Raw genomic sequence first — 7,974 nt, 5'->3', positions numbered from 1 at the left:
ATAATGGTGACTGTGTTTATATTCTCCAGACAGCAGGAGCTTACACAAAAGTTTCAGAGCGGCACAGAGCAGCCGGTGCCCGGTCCGGAAGAGAAAGGCACCAGACCAATGATTACGCCACTGTAATGGGATACAGAAGGAGCGCACAGCTCAGAGATATAAGAAAGATATAATTCTCAATGAGGACTGTGTTGATATATACACCTGTGCAGTGCTGTGACACTCTTACACAGTAAAGAAAATGTCTGCAGTCATCAGTTTGGAGGTCGCACCTCCCTGCACACTCTGGGTCCTAGTGCCTGGAGTGTATGCAGCACAGTACAGAGTGCGGCTCTCCCAACCGAATGCAATCTTTGTCAGTTTATAAAGCTTTGATTTCCGGAGATGGGCCCCATTAGCTAACGCCATATGAAGATGGCGCTAGCTATTCTATCCCATGTTGGGAGCATGACTGCAGAGGAACCTTCTGACCCCTCCACAACAGACTCCATGTTCCTCCACTCATTTCCATTGATCATGTGTTTGGGGGGTCTAATGTCAGATAGCTTTAGGGATAACTAAAGCTGTCACTGTACTATACACCCTTCATGGGGACGTTCTCTTATCAGAGTCGCTATCCAAGCCAGAGGTTCCTCATATATAGGCTTACCATACTACACCTTTACTGGGACACATGAATTACACAGGTTCTGTGGCTGGCTGCATTTAACCTGGATGTAATCAGCCACAGAACCTGTGTAATTCATAAGTGTCCCGGATTAAAGGGATAGTATGGGAAGCTTATAAATATATCAAACAATACAACATATAGGATACCACTGGGTAAGCGCTGTCAGGAGGTCAAGGCCAAACGTATTCTGAAAGTCTTTTTCTCTTAGTTCGTCGAACCGGAAAAAGAAACAGAATTGTGGACTATAGTGCAGTACCTTAGGTTAAGGATTTTAATACACATCACACATGATAAAAAACAACATTAAGAACATCCAAGTTAAAATGACACTTTAAAAATGAACAGCATCTGCTGTTAGGCATTCTTGAGTGGACTTAATCCGACATAGATATGGCAGTGGGTAATTACCAGATGTAGGTGAATAACAGGCAAAAAGCAGTTCCACAGGCGTAAAACACCAGACTTTTCCGGCTGCAGCAGGAGAGTTCTCTGATGTGGATAGGCCTTTCTACTCTGGCATAGATGATTCCACGTTCTTCTCCAGTCAGATGAGTCCACTGGGGCACCCACGCGTTCCGACCCTGCCTGGGTCTTTCTCAAGGTCAGCTCCCTTTGTGAATGCCAAATACTCCTTTTCGTCCGGTTTAAAAGTCCCTCTCTCCCTTCTGATTGGTCCCGGCACAGCTGGTCTCTATACATTGATTGATCTATCAGTCTCTGACGCTTGTGCGCCGGGATCCACCTCCCTATACTCCCCTTTCTGAACATATCCAATCAGGACGCTATAACGTCCTGTCATTCCGTTCACGTGGTCCATAGAGGGGGCGTTGTTGTCTTTACTGATCCTCCCTCCTTCTCCCTTGATATGCTGAAGATCTCCGCCTCCGATCACATGGGAGGCGTGCGCGGATACGTCATCACGTTATCGCGTCATGTTGTTACTCGTTGTCACGGTAACTATCCACTTCCGTGGTTTATACGGCTTCAAGGGTTGTTATGGTAACCACGGGTCCCGGATAATTTAAATCATTTTCAAAGGCTCAAAGACACATCATGTGCAGGGGGTTCGCCATTCCTAATGGTCTATAGGGGTCAATTTCTATGAATGAGAAAGGTGCATATTAAAATCTTATAAAACATACGATCTACATAATAAAATTACATGTTACAGGAACCATTTCACTTCAAAGTCTAGGTTCAACCCTCCTGGTTGGAGGGTACCCATGTCGTATATAAGACGCATTTCAGCCTTTGCTAATTACGTAGAAATATCGCGTCTTCTCCAGTGTCCCTGGATCCACTGTAGGCCTACAAAACGTGTGATAACGGATACTGAACACCCATGCACCCTTTTGAAATGATTAGAAAGTGCATGGGTATCCAGGCCCCTCTTAATGTTCCTGATGTGCTCCCCTAATCTAACCTTTAGCGGCCTAGAGGTCCGCCCTATATATACCAGGTTGCATTCGCACTCTACTGCATATATGACGTTCTTCGAGGCACATGTCATAAATTCTTTTATTTCAAAAGACTTTTTATTAATGGTTATTTGACTAATTTTACTTTGATTTGGCATCTTTATTTCTCTGCAGGCCATACAAGACATACACCTATAAAAGCCCTTTGATTTGATTCTTGGAAGGTCCTTTACTGGTGGACAGGCACTCCTCACTAGATTGTTGCCTATATTGGGTGCCTTACGATATATACACACCGGTTTAGGAGGCAACACTGACCCCAACACTGGGTCCTTTTTTAGAATATCCCAATGTCGTGTCATTATTTTCTCAATTGATCTATACTGATCATTAAATGTGGTAACAAAAGCCCACCCAAATTCTTTTTTTTCCATTTTTTGGTCTTTGTTTTTATCTGTCAATAAGACTCCTCTTTCTAGAGTATCAATATCTGTTGAGGCCTTTTCTATCCAATTTTTGTTATAGCCGCAAGCCTTAAAATTATCCCTCATCTCCCCTGCCTGGGACTGATAAAGATCATTTTTAGAGCAATTCCTTTTCACTCTTTTTAATTGCCCTGCTGGAATGGAACGAAGCCAGTTGGGGTGATGGCAGCTTGCTGCATTAATATAACTTAATGAATCCGTATTTTTGGTATAGGTTTTTGTATGTAATTCCTCTTCTTCCACATAAATCGTAATATCTAAAAAATTAATTGTTTCTCGACTACTAGAGAAGGAGAACTCTATATTCAAGGTGTTATTATTTAGGTATAAGTAAAATTCATTGAGAGATCTCTCATCTCCCCGCCAAAAAAATAGAACATCGTCAATATAGCGGGTCCAGGACACCAGGCTCGCCCCGAATTGATGATTATTCCAAATGTGCTCATCCTCCCATCTTCCCATGAACACATTGGCATAACTCGGGGCGAACCTGGTGCCCATGGCAGTCCCGACCTTCTGCAGGAAAAAGTCTCCTTTAAAAGCAAAATAATTGTTCTGCAGAATAAACGTAACGGACTCAACCAAGAATTTCTGCACTCCTTCAGCTAAATCACTTCTTTCCAAGGTTTTGGTGACGGCTCTGATCCCGTCTTGGTGATCGATAATGGTGTATAATGACCGAACATCGGCCGTTACCATAATCAAGTCTTTATCCCATTTGATCTCCTTAATTAACCTAAGTACATCTTTGGTGTCTCTTAAGTGTGATTTATTCAATAGTACTAAGGGTTGCAGATGATAGTCCACAAATTGGGATAGATTCGCTGTCACAGAATCTATTCCCGATACTATAGGTCTCCCCGGTGGATCCACAAGACTTTTGTGGATCTTGGGGAGAACATACAGTACCGGGATGACAGGCTCTGTATTGACGATGAACTTCTGTTCGTCTTCATTTATTGTTTCATTTGTCTTATACTTATCTACCAGAATTTGTAATTTTTTTAGGATTTCCACTGTTGGGTCAGTTCGCAATTTCCAATAGGTAGTACGGTCCCCCAATTGTCGGGAAATTTCCGCTTCGTAATCTACCGTATTCATTACCACTACCCCCCCGCCTTTATCGGCGGGTTTAATGGTAATTTCTTCCATATCCTGTAGTTCTTTTAGGGCATTTCTTTCCTTGCCCGTTAGGTTATGTTTTTGTATTCCTTTCTTAACCCTTTTTAGGTCATCATGGACAAGTGTGTAAAAGGTTTCTATAAAGTTTCCCTTACAGAACGTCGGGTAGAACACCGATTTAGGTTTAAAAGGTTTGTATTCTACCTCTTTTGGAGTCTCTATATTCTCCTGATCTTTACCCAGAAAGAATTTCTTTACAGTTAATTTTCGGATATACCTTTGCAGATCTACAAAGAGGGAAAAATGATTAATGGAATTTGAGGGGGCATATTTTAGTCCTTTCTCAAGGACACTTTTTTCATATATATTTAACGGATGATCACTCAGATTGAAGATTTTTACTCTTCCTCTGAGTTGATCTTCATCATCTACTTGTTGATTAAGAATTCCTTGATTTGGATCTCCACAGTCAAGGACTTTATTTTTTTGAAGTCTATGATTTTTCTTTTTTCTAGGTTTCTTTACCTTATTTCCATTACCTCCTCTCTTTCCCCTTTTTCTTCTTGGGGCTACTTGTATTGCTCCCTCCTCCCTCTTTTTCCTAAAAAATGGGAATTAGTATTGTATCTTTCTTCCCTTAAAACTTCAAATCTGTTAGATCGAGGTATTTCCCTTCTCATCGGGTGTATCTCGCACCTCTGGGATTCTCTTTGTTCTTTTTCTCTCCATCTATTCCTGGGTTGCTCATTAGTATATCTTCTATTTATTGGTTGTTCATATTTCTGTTCATATTCCCTCCATTCTGTGTATCTATCTTCCCCTTTATTAATTCTTTCAGAATACGTTTGGCCTTGACCTCCTGACAGCGCTTACCCAGTGGTATCCTATATGTTGTATTGTTTGTGTATTGTGAGGGTGGAGAGACCTCAATAGTGATACCCGGACCAGCAGCTGTGACAGCGCACTGACATCTACCAAATTGGTATTTTATAAATATATCACACTGCAAAGCCATGTATTGTCTCTGTGTCGATCAATCTGCCCAATAAATTCTACGTTTAGTAAGGCCGGCAGCCGACGCAGCAGATCCTTCTATAAGTTTACGTGTAAATGCAACAGGAGAGAACGGTTCTCACATGGCGATCACTCAGGGCCGTCTTAACAGCAGTGTGGGCCCCTGGGCACAGCAATACACTGGGGCCCCTACTCATCCTCCAGCGGTAGGGGTGGGGGGTGCTATCAGCGGCAGCTTTGATGTCCCGCGGGTGGTAGGGGGTGTTCTATCTTCCACTCAGCATGTAGGACCTGGACCAGTAATTTCTGCTAATTACTCCTTTACTGAACAGATGGGGCGGGAGGGAGAACACTAAACTGTAGAAGGAGGCATTAGGCTGAATGAAGGGGCCCTGGTACATGACTTCCAGGGTGGTATGGGGTGTTTAATACATAGGGGAGGGGTAGATAGTGGAGTGGTTTAATTTTCATCATTTTCTGGTGAGAGAGCAGCTTACTTGACTGCAGATATCTCAAGTTCCTTAGCTTTGAATGGGATAAAAAAAACTAGAGAGTCCCACCTGTTAGGAGGTACTGGGACTTGGGTATCACAGTTCAGGAACCAGAGCAATCCACCAACAAATATTTAAAACTGCATATTAGGCAGGTGAAGCTGGAGCAGGGACCGGCTGCTGGAAGGCTGATATCTCTGGTTCTGGGCATAGTAGAGACAAGCTGCCAGTGACCACCAAAAGTGGAGAGTCCCAGCTTTTGAAATGTACCCTCAGAAAAACTCTAAGTCATACAGAGCCCGAGATATCTGGCTGGGAAGAGCAATTAACAGGCTTGGATGGGGACCACTGCTTTGAAGTCCGATATCTCTGGTTCCCCAGGGCCGATTTTCAAAAATCTGGTACCCCTGGAAAGAGGGGACTCTCAGCTATCAGCCTAGGGCCCTTTTACTTCTGGGGCCCTTGGGCAAGAGCCCATTGAGCCCATACGAAAAGACAGCCCTGCGATCACTTAGCCACTACTAGACAGTATGCTATACATAATAATAATGGTTCCGGTATGAATGGTCGACCATGTTATGGTCGACAGTCATTAGGTTGACCACTATTGGTCGACATTGGCGTGGTCGACATGGACACATGGTCGACACATGAAAATGGTCGCCGCGTGAAAAGGTCGACACGTGAAAAGGTCGACATGAGTTTTATTACTTTTTTATGTTGTTTTTTGCGTAAAGTGACTGGGAACCCCAATTAGTGCACCGCGTCCCCTCGCATGGCTCGCTTCGCTCGCCATGCTTCGGGCATGGTGCCTTCGCTTCGCTCGGCACAGATTACCGTTCCAATCGTAGTCCACGTGGATCGTAAAGTATGGAAAGTATGGAAAAGTTCCCCAAAAGAAAAAAAGTTAAAACACTCATGTCGACCTTTTCATGTGTCGACCTTTCATGTGTCGACCGTTTTAATGTATCGACCATGTGTCCATGTCGACCATGTCAATGTCGACCAATAGTGGTCGACCTAATGACTTGGTCGACCATGTGAACGGATACCAATAATAATAATTACGAGTAATAACATTAATTGGAGAAAATCAAATCAAGATCAGATATATTGTGTGAATTTCAGCCGCTGTTCTCTATAGCTGCACTGAACCAAACTGCAATATAACACATCTGTGCTGCGTTGTGCAGAGAGTTTAACACTGGATATCTGACTGCCAGTTGTAAGTGGGACTGAGGGGGTCATTCAGACCTCATCGCACGCTGCCGTTTTTCGCGGCGCAGCAATCAGGTCACTACTGCGCATGCACCGCAACGCGCAGGTGCGTCGTACTGGTACAAAGCGGATCAGTGCTGGACGATGGATTTAACAAAGAATCCATTCGCACAGCCAATCGCAAGAAGATTGACAGGAAGAGGGCATTTGTGGGTGTCAAGTGACTGTTTTCTGGGAGTGGTTGGAAAAACGCAGGCGTGTCCAAGCGATTGCAGGGCGGGTGTCTGACGTCAATTCCGGGACCGGACAGGCTGAAGTGATCGCAGCGGCTGAGTTGTACAGACCTACTCAGAAACTGCACAAAATGTGTTTGTACCGCTCGGCTGCACAGGTGTTCGCACACTTGCAAAGCTAAAATATACTCCCCTGTGGGCGGCGACTATCTGATCACAGTGCTGCAAAAAGTAGCTAGCGAGCGGTCAACTCGGAATGATCCCCTTAGGCTCCTCTGTAACTTAGGGCCTAATTCAGATCTGATCGTAGAGGTTTGCGATCGAATATTCGCCACCCAGACAGAGTGAATAACCACCACGTTCAAGTCTGCGTACGCCGTGTGAAAAGCTTTGCAAACGCCGGTCAGCTGCAAATCCATTCACAACTCACCATCTAATGATTTTTTCAGTCTGTGCGTAGCCCAGGATCTACTCCTACTGTGCGATAGAATCAGGCTGACCAAGGCCGGAGCTGACATCACACATCCTCCCTGAAAACGCTTGGGAACGCCTGCATTTATCCAGGCACTCCCAGAAGACGGCCAGTTACCACCCCCAAATGCCCGCTTCCTGTCAGTCAGCCTGCGCTCACCTAGCGATCAAATAAGATGCTGATTTCTTTTGCAGTTTGGCCTCGCGCCTGCGCACTACGATCCGTACACATGTACAGTCGTTCGATAAAATCGTCTGTCTTGCGATTTCGCACAACAGCTATCAGATCTGAATTAGGCCCTTAATCCGACATGGCACATCAATTTTGACAGTGATCAACAAGTGACATATCCAGTGGGCAGATAAAAATGGGCACTGACAGTAATTCTGGTACCCCAAATCCAGATCAGCATTATGAATTACAGCTGGTGCCGTTATGGCTTCTGCATCACTTTGCTGTACAAGTCTACTCCAACCATCCACGGAGCAATATGGCTTTACTGGCCACATCCCAGTTGTTAGGCTATAAAATGAATATGTATAAATGTCGCAATGCCTGGAAATCTGCAAAACGGCGAAGCAAGAGCTCCACGTGATGCGACTTCTCTAAGTATAATGATTTCACTAGTCACACGTATACAGAATATAATAATAATTACTGTTTGCATTGCCAAATTAATTTAACAGTGATGTAAGGAATTTTATAATTAACGACTCTGATTATTATAATATATTTGCTAGTGTTTTATTACTGCTACTGTAACATTCAAACAGTTTACAATGTAACAGGGCTGTTCATTTTCTCATTTTATAGCATTAAAGATGTCACTTTATATGCCTCAAATGCACAAA

At 43.8% G+C, this 7,974-nt stretch overlaps 1 long non-coding RNA gene across 1 annotated transcript in view; it reads right to left on the bottom strand.

The window, feature by feature from the left end:
- Nucleotides 1–918: 918 nt before the first annotated feature.
- Nucleotides 919–7,974, bottom strand: part of LOC134956643 (uncharacterized) — a 54,009-nt gene continuing 46,953 nt past the window's right edge. Inside the window, exon 3 of the long non-coding RNA XR_010186048.1 lies at nt 919–1,769. This is a non-coding gene — a long non-coding RNA (uncharacterized LOC134956643). The remainder of the gene's footprint in view (nt 1,770–7,974) is intronic.

The sequence above is a fragment of the Pseudophryne corroboree genome, chromosome 9 (assembly GCF_028390025.1).
Source record: "Pseudophryne corroboree isolate aPseCor3 chromosome 9, aPseCor3.hap2, whole genome shotgun sequence".
Lineage (NCBI taxonomy): Eukaryota > Metazoa > Chordata > Amphibia > Anura > Myobatrachidae > Pseudophryne > Pseudophryne corroboree.
The sequence above is the reverse complement of the archived record's forward strand: the minus strand, read 5'-3'. Positions and strand labels throughout refer to the sequence as shown.